The 26692-nt window shown below is 45.6% G+C and overlaps 1 long non-coding RNA gene across 1 annotated transcript; it reads left to right on the plus strand.

The window, feature by feature from the left end:
• Positions 1–3952: 3952 nt before the first annotated feature.
• LOC135397592 (uncharacterized) lies at positions 3953–6190 on the plus strand. Its single transcript, XR_010423668.1, has 2 exons — positions 3953–4288; positions 5583–6190. It is a non-coding gene; the product is annotated as an uncharacterized LOC135397592 (long non-coding RNA).
• The last annotated feature ends 20502 nt before the right edge of the window (positions 6191–26692 follow it).

Raw genomic sequence — 26692 nt, forward strand, 5'->3', positions numbered from 1 at the left:
CTTCTCGTGCAAGTTATTCATTCTTCTTCTTCATCGCAGGTACTGTCCGTGATCCACAAAGCGGGACTGGCCAGGGCTATTAGTATAGCGTCTTCTGTCTTGAACTGGATTTGAAGAATGAATGAACTTGAAAGATAATTTGGTTTTAATTGGACTGTTACAGTTTTAGCTTGCCACACATATCACTACTATTGCGCACTATAGCCCCCGTTTGCTCGTCGCCATGCATTGCATCGAGCCGGCAGGCAGGCCGCTCCGAGGAAGCACGCTACCAGCACCATCGAGCAGTGTCTCTAGCTTCCGTTTGCAACTGCAAATGCTGTTTCTTTTGACAAAAAAAAAGAAAAAGAAAACACAGGCAGCGTGGCGAATTTGAATTGTATGTTTTCCACATGCTGCGTTTTCTGTTGAGTTGCGATGCTGAATATACAGCAATATCACCCGTGTGGTTTTGTCGTCCTCTCACAAAGGTCACGCAGGCATTGGGAACAAAAATATGTCTCGAACTACGGTGTCATTTATTAACTGCATCCAGGAGCACCCATTAGCAACAACTGTAGCTGCCTTCTCCTCGCGTTAGTTCGTTAGTTTCGGTTTTGAAATGGTGCCAATTCCGGTGGTGCTGGTAGTGATGACGTTTAAAGTTCCACCTCGAACTCAATCTCGTGTGTTCGGAATGTTTCCTAACTTATGGTATCGCAGTTCAAGTGTCTGACATTTAGTAGAAGAGTAAATACTTGGGCCTGTTGGTATATATCTGAATGTAAGGTTATCTAGCGGTAAGGACGTGGAAAAGAGGAGTAGAGGAAGACAAACACACTGGAGTAGCAGCAAGTTTAATGAGCACAGAACAGAAAAACACCCAAAGCACCACGCGCGCTGTATGGCACAGCCACGTCAGAGATAAAGCGATGAACGTGAAAATCGCGCACTTCGGGGACCAGCACTATACGAAATTTGTACTCTTTTTCCGAAAGCGATAAAGACTGGACACTGACACAGCAGTCATACCATGTTTTTTCATTCGAAAGGCTTCCACCAGTTCGAGGCCTCAATTAGACGCGTCCCACCCAATGATCGTCACACCATCAAACGACGGAGATCAACCGCAAGCCTTACAATGCATAGGCACGTTATCACTGCCACCAGACCTGATAGAATATTCGTGTTCCTTAAGCCTTATATTTACACAACTGTGGGTTGTCGCGACGAGAGATAATGGAGGACTGATAAAAGAGAGAGGACGCTGACAAGCTGGTGCATACTGGATAATGGAGGGACAACCGCACAGGCTGACGGTTGGCATGAGAATGGTTTAATGGCGGTGGAGCGAAGCTTGGGTGCGAGTGGAGCGTGCGCACTTGGCATCCCTCATCTTTCTTGGAATGCCGTGCCACTACAGCTACTCCTCCCCCACCCCCTTTCGAGAGGGGTGAAGCGTGAAGGATGAACAGGTGAAGAAAACGGTGACGAGAAGAAAACGGTGCCCAGGTGACAGTCTTGGGCAGCCGACGTTCTGGCTCAGGGGGGACGTCTGGCGAAAGGAGGGTGGGATCACAAAAGGCAGAGTTGGTTGCTTCCACGTAAGCGGGTTTAAGCCGGTCGATGGACACGACTACCTCGCGACCGTTGACGTCGATGGCAAAGGCTTCTGCACCCCGGAGGATGACCTTGTGGGGGCCGGAATAAGGGGTCTGGAGAGAGCGCCGGGTGGAGTCGGTGCGCAGGAATACGTGGGAGGGGCTAGTGAGGTCCTCGGCGACGTACGGGGAAGAGAAGGAAACAGCTGTCGTAGTTGTTGGGCGCGGACGGAAGAGAGCAGCCTTTATGCGTTGGGCGTAGTCTGAAGGGGCTAGGGGGTGATGGTTGCGAAGATGGCCGATGGTAGAAAATGTCGGCAGGAAGCCGGGTGGACGTGCCGTACACAAGCTCTGATGACGAGCAGCCGAGGTCGTGCTTCACGGCAGCTCTGATTCCGAGGAGCACCAATGGCAGGTGCTCGGTTCAGCGGGAACCGTCCAAATGGGCCATAAGTGTCTGCTTGAGGTGCCGGTGGAATCTTCCTACCAGGCCGTTACACGCCGAGTGGTAAGCAGTCGTGCGCAAACGTTTCGTGCCGAGAAGGGTGGTGAAGGCAGTGAAAAGTCGACTTTCAAATTGTGGGGCCCCGGTCGGTGACGATTTCTTCTGGCACGCCGAATCAGGCTATCCACGTCTGGAGGAAAGTCGCCGCGACAGTTTCAGCTGTGCTGTCCAGCATGGGTGCTGCTTCAGGCCATCTGGTGAATCTGTCGACGCATGTTAGAAGGTAGCGATGACGGTCAGAGAGGGGCAGGGGTCCAACTAGGTCAACATGGACCTTCGAGAAACGGCTTGTTGGTGGGGCGAACTGGCCAGGCGGTGAGATGGCGTGGCGGTGGCACTTGCTGATCTGGCAAGGCGTGCAGGCGCGCACCCAGCGGCGGATGTCCTACTGCACCCCTTGGCCAGACGAAACGGTCGGTAACCAACTTGATGGTGGTGCGAACTCCGGGATAGGCGAGGCAGTGGACGCTGTCAAAAACTGCGCGGCGGAGAGTAGAAGGGACGACAGGGCGGGATGACGAGTCTGACGTGTCGCAGAGGATCGGAACGGCTGAACCGGGCAGGAGAATGTCAGCGAGCTCGAGGGACGTGCGCGAGGACGCGCGGAGCTGCCAGAGCTGGTCGTCCGACTTTTGTGCGGCTTCCAGGTTGTCGATGCTGAGGACGGGCTGGCCGGGTACAGCGTAGACGTGGCTGAGTGCATCGGCGGCAACGTTTTCGGAGCCCTTCACGTGGCGTACCTCCGTAGAAAATTCCGCAGAAAGGCACCTGCAGAACAGAGCTTGTTGTCAGCTGCTGCTAATTATTTGCGCCCCTATTTGAATGTTTCATCGACTTTATTGCGGAGACTGTGGAACAGAGGGAGTTATGCATTCGCACCAACTAGCCCTATTGCTCGTCGTGTTGCAGTGTCTAGTCTCACATTGTCTCTGCTCACGGTGTGGCAACTTAATGCAAGACTGACTGGCCTAGTTTATTTTCATGTTCTTATAAAGGGTCTAAGGGATGCCTAACTTCCGATACAATAATTAGCGAGCATAGTTACGTCTAGCATATCTAGTGGATCAACCATGGACCAGAAAGTGTGAGAAACGAGAAAAAAAATAAGAAGGACGTCAGGTAGAATCTACGCCCAACGCCGTACATCTCATCACTGCCACGCAGATGTTATTTCTCCCAATAGACCTCTACCCGAGAAACGTCATCGTGACGTTGGTAGACGGACTGAAACCGAAACAAATCGGAAGTGGAGCGCTGGGTTCCACGAATGGGCACTTGGTCGCAGCCTCCTATTGAAAGAAAAGTAGGACCGTAGGACCGAAGGTCGCGACCCTTTCAGGGACCATCGTAATCCCCTCAAGACCGTGGCTTTCGGGCGCGACCTTGTTCGCCCCTAGCTTCGAGCGTAGTTCAACTCTACCAAATTGGTGGCGCTGTCGAACCCTAATGACGTCGTTTGTTTACAAACAGGGAGAGGTCTATATTATAGCTCACCATAGGTCTATTGTCCTGGGCAAGCTCCATTAGAGGCTCACGGCCATCTTTTGATTAGATGAAGAAGAAGGACGAAGACCACGGCGGTCTTTTGAGAGGATCTAACTCTGAGTGGATCTAACTCTTTTTTAACATCCTGTTGACCGCACCTCAGTAGTCCTGGCCAATCTCCCTAGCGGATAAGCGCCATCCCGCTTGATGAGCAACAACAACAACAACAACGTGCAACTCTCATGCGACTTCATGACTCTCAGCCAGCGCTTTTGAACAGCGATATTCTGTTCACCACGCCTTTCCTCTTGCGTTTTGCTTCACGGCTCTTTCCCTCGGATCTTACACCTAGCATTGGTCCGACACACCTCACACTCCTTAGTAGGGTTAGTTAGTTGCTATAGCAACTAACTAACCCTACTAAGGAGTTTGTAGCTAATAGCAAGTGGTTAGGAAACTCCACGTCTACCCTTTCCATCTAGTCCTGGCCAATCGCCCTTAGTGGGTAACGGCCACTGCTCCGAGGACGAAGAAGAAGAACATGCGACGTGCCCCTCGTGCTCACGTACCTCATTGTTGCGTTGGTCAGTACCCCCAGCGTTTGTTCTTTCCTTTTAGTATTCTGCTGTCCTCAACCAGTTCAGCGGTAACAGCGTTTACAGGTGGCAACCCTATGTTCAGCAGTAACAGCGTTATGTTCCACTTGTCACAAGAAGCGGTAAGTTCTGCCTTATCCTTCGTCTTCGCGGTGCCGATGCTTTTTGGCTTCATTGCAACCTCTCAGGAAGGAACAATAGCTGCTGATGAAACAATGCTAATCGCATCGATACTAATCTGTGTCATCAAAATATCGGCGTCAGTTGTATATCATGTACAACTCAATGCTTTTTAATGTGGTTTAGAGCCTTTACTGCAAGGCATCCTTTCGGAAACGAGATGAACTCCTCTTGATGGCTTTTCTTTTGTGGCGAATGAACCCCACTGCCACTAGCGAGGGTGTCCTTCGTGTTTAATAAGGTTGTTTATGTCAGGGTTGCGTGCACCTCGTCCGCGGTTACTGGTCGCTGAACTGGGGTAATGCGGAGAGGCTTGAAACATTCAGAATAGCACGACATAACAGTGCGGTCTCTCGTTAGCATTTACCAGGGTTGCGGAATTAGGTGGCACATTCCATTCGAATTCCATTCCGAGGAATGGCGATGTGTGCTAGTTCCATTCCTTTCAATTCTTCGGACTGGAGAGCTATGGCCAATTCCCATTCCTGAGTGACATGAGAGGAATGGCGAGATGAATCCTGAGAGGAATGGCGATATGTGCTAGTTCCATTCCTTCCAATTCTTCGGACTGGAGAGCAATGGTCAATTCCCATTCCTGGAATGGCATTTCATTCCTTCAATTCCGGAAAGAATAAGGACGGCGACAAGATGTCTGTGCTTTTTAGCCGAGCAGCGTAAGTGCGGGTGGCGTGCTACGCTGGGTGGGTGACTACGATGTGCTGTCATAATCAAGGATACTGTGAAAAATACCCGTTCCACGACTGCTGATGTTGCGCTGACAGCAAGCACTGTTTCGGCGATGCTGAACAGGAGCGGTGCGTGATCGTGGGGCAGAAGGACGCCGCGTTGAACCGAAGACTTTGATAGGATCATCCAGGCCCTTCCATCCCCATTCCATTCTATTGAAAGAGCGGAATTAATTCAATTCCTACTTCAGTAATAATTTCGTCGTTGCCGTTCCATTCCGGGATCATATAAAGGAGGAATGATTCGGAATAATTCTACCCTGGTATATACGGACAAACGCAAGAATATCACGCAATAGACACGCGTTCGTTGTAATGGGTTTCGTTGCTGTTGATACTTGTGGGGCGGGGAAGCAGTTGACTGAACAGCGAAAGCTTCACTCGCTCGTCGGACGCTTGGGCATTACGTCACGTTGCTGTGGTGTTCTTTCATATTTCAATCTCGAGGCAACGCAGAGCCGAGTTTTAAAATGAGCTTTTGGATTCGCAGGTGACTCAGAAGGTGAAGCCCTCGCAGTGCTTGCGGAAGACACCCTTACCAGGAGGCAATGACACCGGCCTCCTATCATGCTGCTCCGTCTCGGGCGACCTGGAAACGTTGGTGCTGGATCGCTTGAGCGGCACCTGCAAGAGTGCGACCATCTCCGCAGTTGCCCTCTGTCTAGGCTGTGCCGGCCACATATTTTTCAACAGTGCCGTACAGCACCAGGTATATCCGGACAGTCTCCAAGCGCCATGTTGCGTCCGTCACAACGGGGCGATGCAGTTAATGTCTGCCAGACCTGACGGTCACCAACTTAGAGAAAGGCAGACACCAACCGCCATCGTATCCAGGTATTCGAGGGGTGTACGGACAATTCTTACGGGAGTTCGGCTCTTTCAGGTTCCACAGCATCCTCGCGAGGAATGACCTCAGACAATCTGTGCCCACGGTGCCGAAGTGTGTTCCTCGTAATGCGCAATCGCAGCTATTTTCGAATCACGACTTAAGATAATCGCAATATCTGTTTGCAATATTGCGTCACGGATAGTGTGTTATAGCGACTGCATTGTCCTTCAGTATTTACATGCGGATAATAAAGCGCTTCTGTAATTGCAGTGCAGTATTGCAGATGCTGGTCCAGCACAATTCCGACAACTGGTTTTGGGTGAACTCCAGCACTTGGTTTTGCACGCTAGGGCTGCTACGGTAGACGCCGTGACGTATAGACTACACGCAGCGCGTAATCATCTAGATCTTCCCAGCCATCGGAAAGATGAAAGTAGAACTGATGGCAGCTAAGACTCACATGGACAGCGGATGTCCCTGCAAATGCGTAGAAGGTGCGCACACTTAACAGGTGTGCGCAAGCGCTATTGCACCAAGAGAAGGTGCGTCTGCGTTGGAAAACAGTTCCAACAAAGCTGCACAGTGAAGAACTGCAGCCGAAAGACAACTGCTCGTTTAGCACACACACAACTGCAGAGAACTGGTACTCCGCATGTGCAGCTGAATGCAGGAATGAAGCTATTTCAGCGCGCCAGTGTATTTCAGTGCTGGCTGCAGCTGATGAAGAGGGTACTGACTACATTTGGATAAGGTACACTTGGGAAGGTCGATAGAAGCAGAAGGTTCAAGCATGGAGCTACCGACATTTCGGACAGAGAAGAACAGTCTGTCCGAAATATCGGTGAATTGAGGTTAAGGTTGTAGTGTTGAGGCTGTTTGGTAAGTTGCAAACGCTTTAATAGGCTCTCCAGAGGACCTCCACACGATTTTTTTTTATCTTAGTCCAATCGATAATAAAGAACTTTTGGGTCAAACCTACTTTGGATGGTTGGATTATATGTATGGCAGTAGAGGACGGGAAAAATCAATCAGTCTGAAATTCGGGTGTATCAGAAGTGGAGTAACACGCGTAGAAAAATATTCCCTGTAATTAATTATGTATACCGTATCGAACGCTTATATATTTCCTTTCGCCTTATATATGTATCGAAATCGAAGGTCGATGCAGAAGTTCTGCTTACCTTTGTCGTAACACCTATTTGGCGTGGCACGCTTGAGTCCTCTTCGGTTGACTAAAGGAAAAAAAAAGCCCAAGTGTGTCAACAATTAGACCGTTACTCTATGGCGGGCTAGAAGGACCTTCTAGCCCGCCATAGTTACTCTGTGACGAACAGAAAAGGGGGCTAAGTTAAGCCTCACTTAAGCTACCCGCTGTCTAGCTAAGGTACAGCGAAACAACTTAGGAAAGTTTTGGTTGCATAAAGCAAGAAATATGCCTTTTTGTGACAGTTATGAACAGCGTAAGTGTCACAAAAAAAGGCGCACGCCTCCCGTTTTCAACAAATCAGGGCAGATATAACGATATCATTCGAGATGACTAGGAGCGTGCTATGCGGTGAAGTGCATTTTTAAGAGTGCAAAATAAATTTTTTTTTCTAAAATCCGTGTTAGCGCCGCGAAGCAACTGTGGCTATGAGCGGCGTACAGACTCGGACAGATGGAGAGAGGACAGCAGGAAGGAGTGGAGGACAGGGGGGGTTAGTGTGCGTCCTGGGCCGACTTCAGGGGCAACTGCGCCGACATTCGTCTGGAAAGTCTTCGGAAAACCCAGGGGAAAACCTGAGACAGCACAGCCAGTGACAGGATTCGAACCCGTGTCACCTCCCAGTCTCTGCGTGGAAGGCGATCATGTTAACCACTATCCCACACTGCACGATCGACAGAATATGTGTGCTTGACAAGCTCACTCGAAGCGCTTTAATTTTTCTCCGATAATGAAAAAAAATATAAAAAATAAAGATGATTAGACTAGCCCCCAGACATTGTCGCAGGGAATATTTCGGAGTACCTTCATTCCGCGCAGCTTCCACAACAAAATAAACTGCGTAATCTATAGAGATCATGTTTGCCTAGTTTGAACTCACTATAAGCACGTTAATTTTTCCCCGATAATGAAAAGAATAAAAATTAAAAAAAAAAGGAAAGACAATCCCCTTGACATTGTTCCAGGAAAAATTTCGAAGGCGCTCGTTCCGCCTGGTTTCCACCATAGAATAAGCTATATACATAATGTAGAGAATATGTGTGCCTAATTTGAGGTCACTATATAATGTATTGTGTTACGGACAAAAGGAGGACGGTGACGTGGGCGAAGGCGGGCGCACGGTGGCCGCTGCTGAACGAGTAACGGAGTATACCGCTACCGTTATTAAAAAAAGTAACGCGATACTTTACGCGATACTTTTGTTTGAAATACGAAGATGATGCAACATAGAAATGTCGCTTACGTGAACAGTTTCGCAGTAAAAAGACGGGGTATTTCATATGTAGCTCGGACACGTTATGTTTGACTTTTATCAATAGCTGGTTCTCAAAATCGTCTTCTGCCAACCTTACAGGCCGTGGTCTCTCCGGCAGCTGAAAGAGGCCAGTGTGACAATTACGTTATTGTCAGGCCCCCACATAGTGGAGTCCAATGACCAAGGAATCCTATCCGAAGTTAACAGTGCCACAGTACATGTGAGCGTGACTCAGTGCGACACGGCAGCTGAGCTGTGGAATCTACAGCGCACTGTCAAAGACTTGACCCGTGTTCGTTGACCTCAACTCTTCAGTTGAACAGAGCGTGGTTATTTGCTCCCGGTTCAAAGAAAAACAGTGAACATGTGTTTGGTATAATTCCATAATTCCAGTTACGGAGCACGTCGGCGTGTCCACAGGCTTCTTGTCGAGGGCTACACTCTTAAAAGTGAACTTCACCGCATAGCACGCTCCTAGCCAACCATCATCTCAAGTGATATCGTTATCTGCCCTGATTTGTTGAAAACAGGAGGCGTACGCCTTTTTGTGACACTTATGCTGTTCATAATTGTCACAAAAAAGGCGTACGCCTCCCGTTTTCAACAAATCCGGGCAGATAACGATATCATTCGAGCTGATGGTTGGCTAGGAGCGTGCTATGCGGTGAAGTTCATTTTTAAGAGTGTAGGCACACCATCGATAATGAATAAGAGCGAGAAATAGTGTCGGGGAAGAAAGGTGAGGCACTAAAAAGTATCGGTATCGGTAACGATACAGTTCTCCGCGTACCGTACTATCCTCTCTGAAGCGAATGCGCGGTCTCGTCTTGAAACTACTGCAAGAGTTGTATTGTATCCTCGAAATGCAGCGACACTCTCCCCCTCTGCCTCCCCCCCTCCCCCCACCTTCAAACTGTCGTCTGCCGGGTTCTCGCCAGTTACGACAGAGTAGTTGAAGCCTATTGTACGATTCCCTCCTAATACAGCAACGGGACCTGACGGTGTATAGCCAATCGAATATAGTGAAGACACTGGACTTACCCTCCTTGTGACCCACTGAACATTGTCAGAGTGCCCCTAGCGAATGCACGGATCTCTGCGGTCTGGAGCACTACCAATGTACGACAGTGCTGCCTGATGATTGAAAATTCGTTCCTTGGGTTACCCTCGGAGCCCGAGTTCTTAAGGTATGATGGGACGTTTGGGGTCACCCTAGGCTCTGGAGTCCCCCTAGGTCCTGGGGTAACCTCAGGACCTAGTTACCAGTTTACCAGGACAAGGGTTACCCCAAACGTCCCATAATACGTCACATGTTTGTAAACAGAGGGTCGTTACAGACATGCGACGAAACGAGGAGACCGGTTTGAGGTTATATTTTGCCGTGATGGGCAAGAAGCACTGATCTCGATTGTAAAAGGCTGGATGGCGGATAGGGAGCGCGAGCGTGAAGAAACCGGCCGCCATCTTACTGTACCCACAACAGTCGCCGCAGCGATCATGGCAACTTCTTGCAATTACGGTCGTACCAACCGTACTGGCAAGGTTACAGGGCCTAAATTTATACAGGTGAGTCACTCTTTATCGAGGAATAAATAGGCGTCCATTCTGTATATTTAGTTGACCATTATGAAGTGTTTTTTTGCCCAAAATGAGCACTGGATGCAGGTTGCTTGATCGCTCTTCCGACGTTCAATCGAGCGCACTTGCATTATACCCGGCGGCAAATACAGTTTGAGTGCATAATATGCTTGAAAGAACACGTTACACTACACAGGTAGTGTTGTCATCAATATATGTGCGAGCACTCGAGCGCTTTTTTGCATGCATTGCTAGCATGGTACACGGTGTTCTCTGCGGAAGCAAGTGGCCAAGTGCCACATTCATTTCTTTGAATTACCTTCACGCACAAGTTCGGTATTACGTCATAATGAGACCACGATTGTCACCTTTTTTCATGTATTGGTATTGTTTTGTGCCTTGGTTTGATTTGTGACAAAGAATCCTACGTAACGGTGGTGTGGCGCGACTTGAATAACGCCTTTGTGTCTGAGCTGTATCGTCAGCTTGTTACGATAGTAATAATTTGTAGCGTGTCGTGCTATTTGTAGCAGTTTTTAAGGCAAAAGTGGTCTCTCAATACAGGTTTTGTCATGAGGGCTACCCAGTGAATTATCTGTGCAGTGTGATACGGCTGGGTGTACAGGTAAGTATCACGTTCCTCATCCACTGGTTTCTACTTTACAGGAAGGAACAACCTCAGTGCACGCACTGTGGTTAGCCTCTCTTAGTTCTGCATATTTTCTTACATGTTCACATCAGAAACACACCTTAGACTTTAGGCTCCTTCACCCAGCAATAAAATAATTAGAGATTGTACTTCTTCTTAGAATAGTTTTTAATCTTTTTAATTTTTAGAAGATACAGGGATTGTAAACCATGTTTTAAACTGATGTTTTAACATTTGTCCAATGCATTTATTAAACAACATATTCATTTTTAACTGGTTGCACCCAAACCAATGTTCTGATGTATTATTTCTTTTGTTGTCGATGCACCATAAAAATTGGAATAATCATCATCAATGCAGGTTACTTCACAGCTGCCTCAACATACTCAAGAAATGGGTGCAGAACCTGCGTAATGCCCACAAACTTTGACTACCACAGCACCTCCATAAAGTAAAGGCATATGTGTCACATGGGATTTTTAAAGGCATTCACAGTATATAATACCTTGTATGAACTGTTGTTGATCTAAGCAGCCTCTACAGTACACTCTCAGAAATTAAAACTTGTCAGGGAACTGTGATAATTGTTCCAGTTAATAGGCATGCACATATACGCTATAAGAAGACAATTATTTATTGAGAATGCACTACTGTTGATCACACTCGTGCAGCTGTAGGTTTACCTTCGGCCTCTTGGAACTCTTTTTTTTAGTTGCCTTAGCTGCAGGAGGAGTGTCATCGAGCATGTCAACTACTTGCAGAAATATTGACGTATTTAAGATTATGACACAGTTTGAAGGGTTTCAATTCAGGAAATTTGCAGTGGCAGGGCCTGCCAGAGTGAAACCTACTGAATATTTTATGGTGTCGAAGTGGCAGTTCCTCCAGGATAGGAATATCTTAGATGGGAGCAAAAAGCTTGAAATTAACAAAGTGTTGTTTGCATTAAGCAATTTGTAATACACTGAACACATAGGCAGCAAAACAAAAATTTAAAATTCAGCATGTATGAAAATTGGGTGCAACAAATTTGCATAGTGTACGTGTACATTGTCATTCCTGAGATATATATTGTCATTGCAGGGAGGTCACAAAACAATAAATGTATTGTTTTGTCACTTCCCTGCACATTCATTGTATCTTGAAATGCGTATATGCCAGAATAAATGTTGAACTTGAAAAATGTATATTCTCTTCATTCATAGAGCATAACATCACTTATCTTCTTTACAAAAGCATATCGTGTTACATCTTTGTCACGCAGAACGCACAACCAAGAAAGCCATCTTCCATTAAACATCACGTTTGAGACATGATTCAGTTGGTATCATTTCATAGGCAGGGTACACCAGGGCTCGAGTTTCAAGCTCCAAATCGTCATGTTGCAGTTTGGAAACCGTACATGTGTAGTGCAAGAGAGCCCTCGCACATTAAAATGTAAGATGAGAGTCACCGTTACTGAAAAGTAACTCCTATGAGAGAGTCTGACGCTGCAGAAAAGTGTGCAAACTGCGGAAAGTGTCATAGAAGATCTTCAGAAATCGTGCCTGGTTTCACGGCAGTGCTACCACACTCCCTTTTAGATGACGATGATAATGATTGGAGTTTCAGATGTGCAGCTGCATTTTTTGCAACATGCTCCTCCTGCTTCTCTGGCTACTCATGTTGTTTACATCTACTGTTGATCACATTCATTTATCACATATTATATTCTTATATATTATTGTTATATTATCACATATTCGATCACATTAAATTTAAAATTTAGCATATATGAGAAAATATCAGGATGGAAGTTGCTATTCATTGCTCATTCCAACCTAAAATTGAGTGCTACAAATTTAGAGAGCGTACCTGATCATTGTCATTCCTAAAATATATATTGCCATTGTAGCAAGGTCACAAAACAATAAATGTAGCCTTTTGCGACCTCCCTGCACGTTCATTGTATCCTGAAACGCATAAGTGCAAGAAATAAATCTTGAACTTGAATAAACTTGATGTTGTATAAACTTGACATAAGACGTTGAATAATATAATGAATGATATAAAATATTGAATAAACTTGAACTCGTATATTCTCTTTACTCATCATCAGTGATCTTCATTACAAAAGCATATCGTGTTAGACTTTTTTGTTTGCGTTTCACAGACTGGGTACACGAGGGCCAAAATGACAAAATCACAACTGTTTCAAGCTCCAAATAGTCCTGTTGCAATTTGAAGACCATATGTGGAGCTGCATTTTTTCGAACATGCTCCACATAACAAGCATGACAAACTTTTCTCACGCTGCAGTTGTATCCAACAAAAGCATATGAGCGCTGGAGAAGGACATTCAGTTTGGCACAACCGCGCCTGCAAATAATCAGAACAAATAAAGGAAGAAGCAAACAAACATAGAAGGGCTGTACTTCAAGAAGAGATAAGTCCTGTGTCTCAAGGAGGTGTTACCACTTTCTAAGTAACTTAATTGATTAAGCTTACATCACTATACCTGATTAACTGTCCTAAAGAGTGTGATCTAATTGCGTGAAGTAATTATTTGGGCTGCTTCGGTGTGTCCATATTTGCGAGGCAAAGCACCGCTGTCGTTTACTAAGAGACTCGTGCTAAGGCGATGCTTGATATAAATCATACTAAACGCATACACGGCTAAAACAACGGCTGTGATTCTACAGAACGATCTCTTTCTGCCATGCGAGTATATCTCTTCCCGGACCGTTCTTTATGGAACAATTTTTGTCCAGAACGCAGTACGGGATATTATATACATGGTTGTTGTTAACCTCAAGTCGTTTCTTATTGAAATATTGGCTGGGAAACGTGCTGTAGTACAATCCCCAGCGCTGCACTGCAGTGACGGTCTAGTTTCGGAATGCAAAACATAACGTAATTAAGAATCGAACGGCAGGACACCTGTGAAACACTGTTAGGATACATCAGTATACTGGCACCTTACAAAATTGTGTGATGACAAACAACGACAAATGCTTGCAGCGCAATAAATACTCACAATCTCTGTTGCCTCCCATTGTTTTCTATGGGCGCACACAGCACTTTAGGGCCCACCAACATGGCGGCCCGAAGGCACGCCTCTCCCCCACGAGCCCCTCTCCCATGCGCGATCCAGCCTTTATACATAGAGATCAGTGGCAAGAAGCGGGAAAAAACGCGCCGGCTGATAGGCTGATAAAGATGATAGTGCCCACCACTTTGCGCAGTGGCGTTACGTAATCAATGACACCCGATTGATTCATGCGGGGCACAGAGAGAGTCCTTGGGGTGGCATAGCATATCGTACAGAGTTCGAGAAGGTTTGAAAGTGGTGTGGATTCCGAGAGGTTTCAAAGTTGTTCTGACAGCCTCAGACAGGCCACGGGCATAAGGGATACATACAATGTATTCGGGAGGAGGTGGCTTAGAGAAGTCACGGAACATCTTAGAAATTGTATCTTACGCAGGATAGTTACAATGCTACAGGAATGCTACAGGAACATGACGAAGGCATAAAGCTGATCTCGGATCTGTACTATGTTGTACTGCGTTTGTCTGTTGAGGACGCCCGCATAGGCGTCGAAACGTTAGAAGTAAATTTTGTTGCCTGTTGTGGCAAGCCGGAGCTTCATCTTTTTGCGTCACCTTGCTTACTCTTATTCCATTGTGTTCCAGTTAAAAACTGCTGCGCACAGACCGTGCACCTCATCATAATGACGGACAGCACGTAATGAATTTTATAATGAGTTATTCAATTACCACGCAAATTAGGATGCAAATCGAGTCGTTAATGAGGTAAAGCGTAATGACGACAGAAAATGAGCATTAAATATCCGCGCGCATCCTTTTTACTCACAGGGATGTTCATATAGTAGTCCCTCATTATAAAAAAAAGACGCCGGAAAGATTAACTTATCATCAAACTGTCATTACTGAGGCAAAATGGTCCACTGCATTGTGCCACAGCAGTGTTAAAGGGACACTAAAATGCAAAACCAACTTGTTACCAAATGAAAGTCCGTGTTTCAGTTAGTGTAATGCAAGCAAAATAAGTTCACACAACGCTACCGTTTAGAAGACAAACGCAAACTAAACACAGCAAGTCTTCGACGGCAACCAATGGAATCATCAGGAAGCAAAGACTGGCGGCATCCAATCAGATAGCAGGAAGGAAACCCCGCGCATGCCTATCGTGTGCGTGTGGATTTTGGAACGGGCCCGGTCGTAGTGTTGTGTACATGCGCGGCATGATGCGCATTGCTGCATTTTTCAATACCAATTTATTGAATTGTAGCCCACCGCAATAATCAGAAACGTTCTAGTGGAGCGTCCTTCGGACAGCGACACCAGTCCGCTTCGTAGTGCTATGTTCTTCGCCGGAACTATGGCGAGGCTATACGAAACGAGGAAATGACGTCATAACTCTGCGGCGAAAATTAGCCAGAGTAGCCAGGGAGTGACAACTCTTCTCTACTCTGCTCTGAAGAAGGGTAGCCGTCGTCCTGACGTCACACACAAGATAGCAGACGACGATGCGTCGTCTGCTGCCAAGAGTCCTGTTGACAGACAATTTCGGTGGTGTTCAACTTGGAAATGTAGGACTGGTTAAAAACTGTCGAACATTTTCAAAATCTGCTAGAGTGCACGCATGTGCGGTAAGTTGTTAAACAGGCAGTCTACCACCACCTCCACATCGTCTCGCCCGTCAGGCCAGTCCGCCATTTTGAGCGTAGAGTAACCCTAGCCGTTCGAAAATTACGGTCAAAGGTGGCTACTCTTGAGTCACGTGATCATAAAGGCTCTGACGTCGTTACCCAACTCCCTGGCTACTGACTCGGGTTGAATAAGAAAACGCACCCTAAAAACACCGATACACGATCCGAAGCGACGTGCACCGCTTTTAGTGCCGAGGCAAGGACAAGTGCGGTATAAATAGACCTCTAGTCCTTTACCAAAGACACGTCATCGTGACGTAATGATGACGTAGGTAGACATATCGAAACCGAAACAGCGCGGATGGAGAACACCGCCCTTTCACAAAGCCGTATTCCTTCACGAAGGTCACGTGTGGCTTCTTTGTATTAGTGGTACACACAAAAGAGGTCACGTTTTCAGTCGCTTTCGTGTCTTCTTTCGCATTCCCAGTCCACCGCGGAAAAAAAAGTTCACCAGAGGCTTCACCCCAAGAGTTGCATTGTCTGAAAGTCAATGTCGTAATCCTCTGCAGGATGTGGTTTGTTAATTAGTTCGCGCTTGCTTTGTATGGAGATACCACATGACCTCTGAGAGCAACTCGTGCCCTTCAGGCTCCAGAAGATGGAAGAGCCCTGTAGCCATCTTTAGAAAGGTCTACCGAAAAGAGGGGCTACCGGTACAATGGAGCAGAACAAGGCTATACAACTAATACTATGAAAGGAACTACAGAAAAATCTTAAAATATGGGAAGCCACATCTAAACGTGACTTTCTTGTGACTTATTGATTTTGTTATATAGTAGTTCTATAAACGCTAAAATATAAAAGCGCTAAATAAAGCGCTAGCTATAAAAGCTATAGACGGCTAAAAGCTGCGATTACTCCCCATTCTACTCCTTTTTTTTTCTTCTTATAGTGTAGAGTGGAATGTAATGGTTCTGAATGGTAGCTCTCCTGCACTCTTAAAAATGAACTTCACCACATAGCACGCCCCTAGCCAACCATTATCGGGAATGATATCTTTATCTGCCCGATTTGTTCAAAACGGTAGGCGTACGCCTTTTTTGTGACACTTATGCTGTTCATAATTGTCACAGAAAAGGCGTGCGCCTCCCGTTTTCAACAAATCAGAGCAGATAACAATATCATTCGAGATGATGGTTGACTAGGAGCGTGCTATGCGGTGAAGTTCATTTTTAAGAGTGTGCTTGATGACAATACATGGTTCTTCATGACAATTCATGGTTCCGCAAGTGAGACATCGGTTGTGTTGTACTGCTTCAACGCTCTCGACAGTCTCTTTTCACAATACCCGAAATAATTTAGAGCTCTGAAGGAATGAGACAAGTGTAGCTACAAGACGAAGTTCTTTATGAACGGTATACAACATGACGATCCGTTTGCGCTGTACATCGACAATTTCGACAGCCCAGCCACAAAACATGCCATCGATCACAATCTCATTGCAGTTTGTCAACTATTTTCGCCGAGGCAGTTGACTGCTGACACTGTGCAAGCGTACAAGTCACTGGAAGCACACAACTACACTCTTAAAAATGAACTTCACCGCATAGCATGCTCCTAGCCAACCATCATCTCGAATGATATCGTTGTATGCCCTGATTTGTTGAAAACGGGAGGCGTACGCCATTTCTGTGACACTTATGCTGTTCATAATTGTCACAGAAAAGGCGTACGCCTCATGTTTTCAACAAACCAGGGCAGATAACGATATCATTTGAGATGACGATTGGCTAGGAGCGTGCTGTGCGGTGAAGTTCATTTTTAAGAGTGTCACCTTGGGCGAGCTGTTTGATGGGGGCGTTTCTGAAAACAGCGCTGGTTTGCTACCGTGCACCGTGGTTCCGTGCACGTTTATTTGTACACACTACACAGGTATCGTGAGGGAATTCCAGCACACAACAACGATTCACAATCAAACGATTTCTTCGCTCCGTGTTGTGCGGAAACTGATGAAGAGTGATTTCGTCATTCATCCTTTCCCCATCGAGTTGTGTACCTGAAGGATACACGACTTTGCGGCACGCCCACTTCGCATGGAAACGATCACTCCAATCACTCTCACTGATTGCTGTTTTGGCCACACCAAGCAGACGACATGCTGAGTACCGACTGCAGCGCCGCCGCAAGCTGTGAAGTCACGCCCGCAAATTGGTCCACAGAACACGTGGGTCACTCATACTCCTGGCATGTGGGATAGCTGCGTCGAAGTAGCAGCGCCCATTTGAAGTGATCTTGATCACCTCTCAGTTTATCAATTACCTTTACGAATTTACGAGGCTCTTTTAATTCTGAGAAACTGTTCTAACGATCAATAAAAATCTTAAAATATTTTTTTACTTGAAGTTGCCAATCATCGGCAATCAAGCTTTTTTTGTGTGTGTGTGTGCATTTAGAAGTTCAAGAACATCGCGAACATTAATATTTCTTAGGCGATCGCGAATCTCTTGTGTAGGAAGGGCACAATAACAATCATAGTTATAACTCATTCAAGAACAGTGGCATACGCTCAAGAGAAGCAAAAGCGTCGCCGCGCCATCGACGCGTGATATACTCAGTCCTCAAGTAGAGAATTCTTCTCGATTCTCTCATTACTCCTAGAATCTTCCTGAGTAATCTCCGCGTTATCAGCGCTGTACTCCGAACGTAAGCCTGCGTATTAAATCAACACGGCCATCTCAGACGCTTTTCGCACCAAAAACAATATTTTTTTCCAACCTGCCTTGTCCAATATATTCATTCATTCATTCATTCATTCATTCATTCATTCATTCATTCATTCATTCATTCATTCATTCATTCATTCATTCATTCATTCATTCATTCATTCATTCATTCATTCATTCATTCATTCATTCATTCATTCATTCATTCATTCATTCATTCATTCATTCATTCATTCATTCATTCAATCAATCAATCAATCAATCAATCAATCAATCAATCAATCAATCAATCAATCAATCAATCAATCAATCAATCAATCAATCAATCAATCAATCAATCAATCAATCAATCAATCAATCAATCAATCAATCAATCAATCAATCAATCAATCAATCAATCAATCAATCAATCAATCAATCAATCAATCAATCAATCAATCAATCAATCAATCAATCAATCAATCAATCAATCAATCAATCAATCAATCAATCAATCAATCAATCAATCAATCAATCAATCAATCAATCAATCAATCAATCAATCAATCAATCAATCAATCAATCAATCAATCAATCAATCAATCAATCAATCAATCAATCAATCAATCAATCAATCAATCAATCAATCAATCAATCAATCAATCAATCAATTTTTTCACCATGTGATGAAAGGAGGACCGACAAAAGTTGTAAAATACAACTTGAGGAGCCCGGGCCCCCCGTTTTACACTACCTGCGACAACGTCACATTTACAGAGTTCAAAACTACAGTGATTATCTTAAGAGCATTCACTCATGCAACCATTAGGATCAAAAATTTCAAATGAGCTCAAGAAACACTAATAACACACATGTTTCGACATGGGCATCAAACATTACGTACAGTCATTCGACTTCGATTCGTACGAGGCACACATAATGATACCGCGAAATTCACGAATTGACGTATCAGACAAAGAAACTGCTTTAGAATTCAGCGTATTTAATAATTTAAGTAGTAGGAAATTTATGGATTGTTTTCCATAATTTGTTCTCACTCGTGGAACTTTCCAAGGATCACAACGACGTGTGTAATACGACAATTCCCTTAATTCCAGCTGAACATTACATTTTACTTTATGCAAATTTTTACATAAACAGCCGAGTTTAAAATCATACAAGTTGTGGACCCTTACACTCTTAAAAATGATGGTGGTGATAGGTGATAGTGAAAGGGCTTGCCATGAAAAATGAACTTCACCGCATAGCACGCTCCTAGCCAACCATCATCTCGAATGATATCGTTATCTGCCCTGATTTGTTGAAAACGAGAGGCGTACGCCTTAAAGAAGGAAAGAAATAGGAAGGAATAAGAAATAAGAAATAAATAAAAAGAAAAATAATTAGGAAATAAGGAAAAACTAACAAATGATGAAAGAAGGACGAGGTAGATTAAAGACAAAGATGACAAAAAAAAAAGATGAATAACAAACGGTGAAAGAATGATGAGATGGATCACAGAAGATGACTTTAAAAGGAAAGCATGAGGTTAATGCGTTGAGGGTGAGAGTGGGGCACAGAAGAATGAGATTGCACGACTGAGTTCACAGGCTAAGGGCTAAATACTAAGGTACTCTGGAGTCATCCTTACGTGATTTGGGGGCAAATATAGTCTAATGTGAAGGTTCACGGGAAGAGCGAATCAATTCTACTTGGAGTGCGATTTATTTCTCCGCATTTTAGTAATTGTCAGCCTTGACACTGTTTAATATCTAGCGAGCAGACTATAGATATACGCTTTGCACGCTTGCGTAGAAAAAACGTGCACTATGTCAGAGTGGATTTACACGTATGAGGTGATTGAGGCTACATTTGTGTTGCGGCATACTGATTACGCGAGTAGCAAGGAAAATCGGTTACTTGGCGCGAACATATCTACTGGTACCGTTGCTGCCCCTTCGTCTTATTTTTCTTTTTTTCCCTTTTTCTCCTTTCTTCCCCTTTTCTCTTCTTCTTTTCCTTTTCTTTTCGTCCCCTTTTTTGTTTGGAGTAGTAAGCTGACCTGGCTGACCTTTCCTTTCTTTTTCTTAATAACATACCCCCCCCCCTTCCTTGGTCACTAGAGAGAGACGAGCCACTTTTTAATTAACCGAATGTCACGAGTGTAAGCTCTTTAACATATACACCTGGTATCTGGTATCACTTTACTCCGCACGTAGCAGCTGCCGTTCAATTACGACATATTATCGTACCAATCCTTCGAAGTACAGCTCGCCCAGCCCCCGTGGCGATGCATGCACCCCCCCGACGCTCTCTGCAGCTGCGAGTGACATTACATGAAAGCAAACTTGGACTTGCGCCAGACCCCGAGGCAACCGAATGCGGGGAATGAGGTCCTCTCAAGTGGATTCACCGCATGCAGCGTTCAGAGAGATTTCGCGTAGGATTCCCATTTAGCCCCCAGGTGGCCTTCCAGGTTATCATGGACCGGATGAGTTTCAGGTTGCCCGTCGATAATTGACTTCTCGAACTTGTTCTACTCCGTGCTAAACTGTGCTTCTCGAAGCAAGTACGACACAAATGATGTAATGACAATTAGCGGACTCGATGTTGTGGAGTTCGTGGTGATAGATCGGTTTCTCGTTCTCCAGCTTGCAATTTCTTGAGATATTGTCAGCAAATAATTGCTAAGGAAAAAGGAACGAATTAAAATTAAATTATGATTCGCAATTAAAGGGCACCGGAAAAATTATGCATTGCGACAACGCAGAAGTAGAAAGGACTCTCTTAATTTGGGAGTATGAATGTCCACCTAATCAATTAATATTTAATTTAAAGTGCTCGCTGTTCATGGGGTGACGAGTACAAACATACATATTGGAGACAAAAAGCCATTATCTTCGCATTCAAAGACAGATAGACGTAAATGAAGAAGGGAAAAAAAGGGGGGGAAAAGGAGACGCACCCTCTTAACGAATGCCCACATCCGGGTTCCGGGAGACAGGGAACAATTGTTACATTTGTTATATTGTTGAATGACTACGCCGCAGAGCCGTAGCGAAGGGGGCGAGGGGGGCGGCGAGAGGGGCAGCCGCCCCGGGCGCTCTGGCCAGAGAGGGTGCCGAACGTCAGGCCTACGCAGGTTGTTTGTATAATAAAAAGCGTGAATGCAGAAAATTTGAATTTACGATCTCGGCAGTGCGAATGGGCGTTTTTGTTTCGCCGCCATTGTTTGTTGTATTGAAGACTGGAGGATAGGAAAAGCATATCTTTGACCGACAGTCATTTTTTATACCCTTCATGGTGTAAGTGCCTTTCACTGAAGACTGGACTAGGTGTAAATGTCTTGTCTTATATACAGTCAAACTCCTTTATAGCGAACACCTTTTTAACGAAAATACCACTACAGCAATTTTTTTTTGCGGTCCCGCTGGAGCCCTATAGGTCCAATAATGGGCATCCTTTTTAACGAAAATACCTTTACTGCGAATTTTTTTTGCTGCCCCCTGAGTTTCGTTGTAAAGGAGTTTGACTATATATGTATCGGCATCAAATTGGAAGTCAAGTCACACGGACTGGCTCCCTCTCACACCTGTGTATTGTCACCAAGTAAGAGGACAGCCTTTGGAAGTATAGTTCTCTATAACAGGTACTGTCATCAAGCAGGAAGGCTAACTGTGGATGTGGGCTCCATTACACAAGCAGGAACACTAAGAGCGCACTTTTTTGAAAGGCAGGATAATAACGCTCCTAAGGGAGATTGCTGTTTGCACCGGCCATACCATGACCATGCGAACAATCAATGATATACGGGAGTGACTTGCTACAGCAGAACTTTCCCCTCACCCTGATTTCTAACATCTTCGTTGGTGTAGGTTGTAACACGACACGGAAGGGAGTTTCGGAAACACTTCTTCTAAATGGCATATTCTACATAACCACTCTAACATCACTTCAGGGGGGTGTATTTCGTTTGAAACACAGTTTCAGATGCGCTTTCTCATAACAGCTTTTCCCAACACTGTCATACCACATTCCAGTTGACTAACGCCAGGAAGGGGCTGGATGATATTGATTCGCATTCATGCTGTCGCATGTGTCCTGTGTGTATTTATGCTGCGCTTGCTACACATTTCAGTTGAGTCTACGGAACAAAAAAAAAAAAGTGTTTACTTGCCAAAAATCCCCCCCCCCCAAAATGTAAATAAAAGCATCGTTTAAATGGGTCATGAAAGAGGAAATAGAGATTATCGACGCATCAACAACTCAGAGCCAATGCAGGAACTGAAAACGTCGGTATGCCTCGGATCCATTCAATGGCAATTCAAATTAAATGCGACCTATATAGATGAGATTTGGAGGAGGAGGAGGAGGGCGAGAGACTACAGGAGAAAGGCTCGCCTTATTGGCTAGAAGAGAGGGGGTAAATAAACGGAGCGGTCGTGTGCCCTCCTCTGCGCGGACGTCGCCGCCGCCGCCACGCCATTTGGGAAGATGGCGCAGGAAGGGTTCCGAACTGAGAGTCTCTGAAGTGGGGGATTATGTTAGTACAGTGAACCCTCGTTAATGTGACCACTGCCGTTCCCGCGGATTTTGGTCATAAAGCGAATTGTCATATTAACGAGAAACGCACCCTCCGCGGACCGGACACACCGCTACGTACAACAAAAAGCCGACGTAATTATGATTTATTTTCTGAAAAATCTGTTAACAATGGCTACGTCAATTAATTTGCAGTCATTAATTTTTTCTAAATGGACAATAGCACCGTCAATTGCGGACACGTTATCGACCTTTATCTGCTCAAAAAATAACGAGGCAACCTGTGACGCCCTACTTTAACACGTGTCATAATGTGATAACATGTCATGTGACGTGGTCATAATAGCGGGAATATAATGCCTGTGTTTGACCCTACTTGTGACAAAAATCTTGGTCATTGTCCGATAAACGAATTGTCATATTAACGAGGGGGATTTACGTGCCGGCGGGACGGTACCCGAGAAAAACGGTCATACAGCGAGTATGTCAGATTAACGGGGGTTATATTAACCAGGGTTCACTGTACTCCAGTGGTGGAGTCGTGGCTTGTCTTCTCTCGTATTTCCCTCTCGGCGATCCTTAGCCGATCACCCCCGTGGTTGGGGGGTGGGTTTGAGAAACGTACGTCATGCGACACCAAACCATACCATTCAAATTTGCAGAAAGTCAGGGATGAGTTTCGGATTAGGTTCGAAAAGTTCGTTCAACGATTGATACATAGGTTCCTTCGAATTATATGTCAAGTACGGTGCGAACCTTCGTAGTTTCCCTTTTACGAAGTATTATGGCATGATGAGGCATCTAATACGACAGTGAGAGCGATTCATCTTCAAACATTATCTCGGCATGATTGTTGTCCAGGGTATTGTCTGATAGTGTCTTGCCATATTCGTCTAAGGGATCAGGGTCCTTCCAGAGGCTTCGAGTCAGCTTGTCGAGTCGATACATTGCAAGACTTCGATTGGTTGGGCCAGACTTCCAGGGAAGCATGTATGTAGCGCTGCGGAATTGCTGAAGAACCGAGTTCTGTGAGATATTATCAGCAGATGAAGGCAAATAATCGGTTATTCCCAGGTGCTTCAGGTCCCAGAACTCCTGCAACATTTTCGAAAGACAGAGGTATGCAGTGTGTATATATCCATCACCGCTCCCGCTCGGGGTATGTCATGCACGTCTGTCAGTTCCCTGAAGCGTCCATCCACCCAAACCCCGTCTCGACGGCTGCAAAATTGGCCCAAAGTTTCTTGACCCGTCCCGTGACTACATCCCAGTAACAGTCCGCGCCGATGAGGATTGATATGCCTCGAATATCCAAACTCTTGCTCGGGTCATCCGCGATAGGTATTCCGTCCGTGAAGAGTTCCTGTACAGCACAGCCTGTTGGCTCGGGAAGGTTTCCTGAACATAACTGTTCAAATTAAAATTCAAATTCGTTTATTTACCATTGTACAATGGACGGAGCCACGGAAAAAAGCTGCATAAAGCAACTTGACGTGTCCATGGCCCCCGAAATTGGTAGCAGTTGTGTCAAGAGGAAAACAAGTATAGACTATACATACAAGGCAGTATAACTGAACAATTCCAATAAGAAACGAAGAAAAATCTGTCTACTTAACAAAGAAACAATATCAGTGGGCATATCTATACATTTCTATGTAATAAACCACTCACCACCATAAACCAACAAACACTGAGACTAACATAATGAATAACAGCATAGTGGAAGATTACCATAATAAGCATTAAATTTCGCTAAACAAGTTTATATTAAACACACTTTAGCTTGTAGCTGTTGAAAGGAAATTCGAAATAAATCAACATTAAGGCGCGGGGCATGCAACGTGTTACTTATACTATGCAGCCCGCATGAAGTACGAGGGGTTAGTACCTTCCAGTGTTCCGCGTACCTGCTGGGGTATGCGTCTATCTTAGGTAGAAGACCAGCTAGCATGCACAAATTGCACAAATTCGAGAGCCTCAATCTCAATCTCGTGGTTCGAACAATGTGAAGAAAGTCGTACCCGTTCTTGTTTTCTAGGAACTGACGTGTTCGGTTTAACGATATCCCCATATACCCTATACTGCAGGGCATCGGGGCTTCCTTGACACGTCTCATCGAATAAAAGTTCGTTGGCTGCCGCCGTCAAATAAAATGTGTGGAAATCTCTGAGACAAGCCTGAGGAGGTCCTTGTGCCTGTACTCTTGCTGTCTGCAGCATCACTATAGAGCGCTGCTGTGGGCTGTTGAGTCATTTATAGAGAAAGGCGTAGAAGGTTGTTCAGATGTCGTCCAAGTGTTTCCTCGTGTGCTGAAATGTCATGGCTGATGGATACGTGTGCAGATGCACGAAGATTACAGCATAATGTAGTGAGGCGCTTTCCTCCGCATGACTCAGGAGATAACCAGGATGCCGATCGGCACATCTTGTTCAGAATATTTTGTTAACATAATTACCTAATTACACAAGTAACTGCCCAAATGACGGCACATATTAGCTACATGGTACTTCTTGCCACATCGGAAACAGCATCCATATTTCTTCAGTTTTAGGAGCGTCTCCGAAGGCGGTAACACCGCGGAGCACTTGTCCATACTCTTAAAAATGAACTTCACCGCATAGCACACTCTTTACCGGGCAACATTTGAAACGTCACTGGTTGAGGAATTTTTATTTATATCTATATTTATTAGATTAGCAAGTTTTAACTTTAATAGTAATGAATCACGAATTCAATTCAATTACAATGATTAGAGGAACACACTAAACGATGACCCACAAGGGTCATGCCCTTGGGCCGTTCTTGGGCACAATATTCACATACGAAGACGAGGAAGAAGAACAGCAGCACGCGTCGCCAGCTCCCGCAACCGTTCGTCTCCTTGTAGGGTAGAAGCAGTTCGTCGTCGAGTGGTTCCTGTCAGAACTTCCGAGATGTCCGTCAGCCCGAAGAAGGACGATGACAAAGACGTTATGGACAAGAGCCAAATGCAGAAACCGAGAAGAAAATCCATCATGAGTAAGAAAAAGTCCGGTGACGACGACGTGGAAAAATCCATGATGAAGTCCGTGATGAAGTCCAGGATAAAGGGCGGAAGAAGAAAATCCACCGACGAAGGTAATGTGGAAAAATCCATGTTTGAAAAATCCATGATCAAGGGCAAAAGGAAGTCGGAGGACTTCGACAAATCCATGATGCAAGGCGGTCGAAAATCGAAAGGTGCTCTTGATGGAACCATAGCTCGGCAGCCCGGACGAAGCGCGTCCGACACGGCCGTTACCTCCTCCTCCAAGAAAGTCTGCTGCTGCAACGACTGCTGCGGAGAATGCTGCGTGTCGGCGTCTAGGCTCTCAAAACGAGCGAAGCGGAAGGCGGACGGTGACAACGAAGACCTCGGAGTGCCCGGCCGCACGGCATCTGCGTCTACACTCGGAAGGTCATCGTCACGAACCAGTGTCACGTCTCGCACGTCTTCCGACACGTTGGTAGATCGACCGCCTATGGGAGTCTTGCGCGCTCAAAACCGCGATGATTCCGTTCTGTGCGTCGCCAGCCCAACGACCATCGAGCTCGATGGGCAAGATGCCGCCGTGAACATCACCACCAAGGTTCCCATTTCTGCGCTTCTCCGGAAAGCGTCCAGTTTAACATCTCTGTGGTCTGCGCAGCCTCCATCCACGTGGTCATCGCACGAAATGCCCAATATATGGATGCCGCCGGCGCCGGGCAATATGATATATCCCGCAGTACCCGGAACACCTATGATGAGTCCGCCACCGCCTATGTATCCTCCAGTTCCTGGACCAATGATGATGACAAGTGCGCCGCCGCCGCAACCTGCATATTCCTTAGGACCTCAACAAATAATGATGGGTGCGCCACCACCAACCGATACCCCCATACTGCGGCAAGCACGCCTACCCACCGACGTAATGTCTCAGGCACCGGCAAATGCGATGATACCTGGATACGCACCATTATACTTGCAGCCTCCTGCCTCAAGTAGTGAAATTCTACCAGTAAAGAAAGCTCAATCAGAGGAGCCGATCGGAAGCGAGAGCGACTTCACGCTGAACATCAGAGTTGTCTACAAAAAATCGACCGGTTCTGAGACATCGCACACCTCCATTGTTCATACGCGTGTGAATCCAAACGAAGCAGGCAACTTGAAGGAATATGTCAAGAG

This window comes from Ornithodoros turicata, chromosome 6 (genome assembly GCF_037126465.1).
Source record: "Ornithodoros turicata isolate Travis chromosome 6, ASM3712646v1, whole genome shotgun sequence".
NCBI lineage: Eukaryota > Metazoa > Arthropoda > Arachnida > Ixodida > Argasidae > Ornithodoros > Ornithodoros turicata.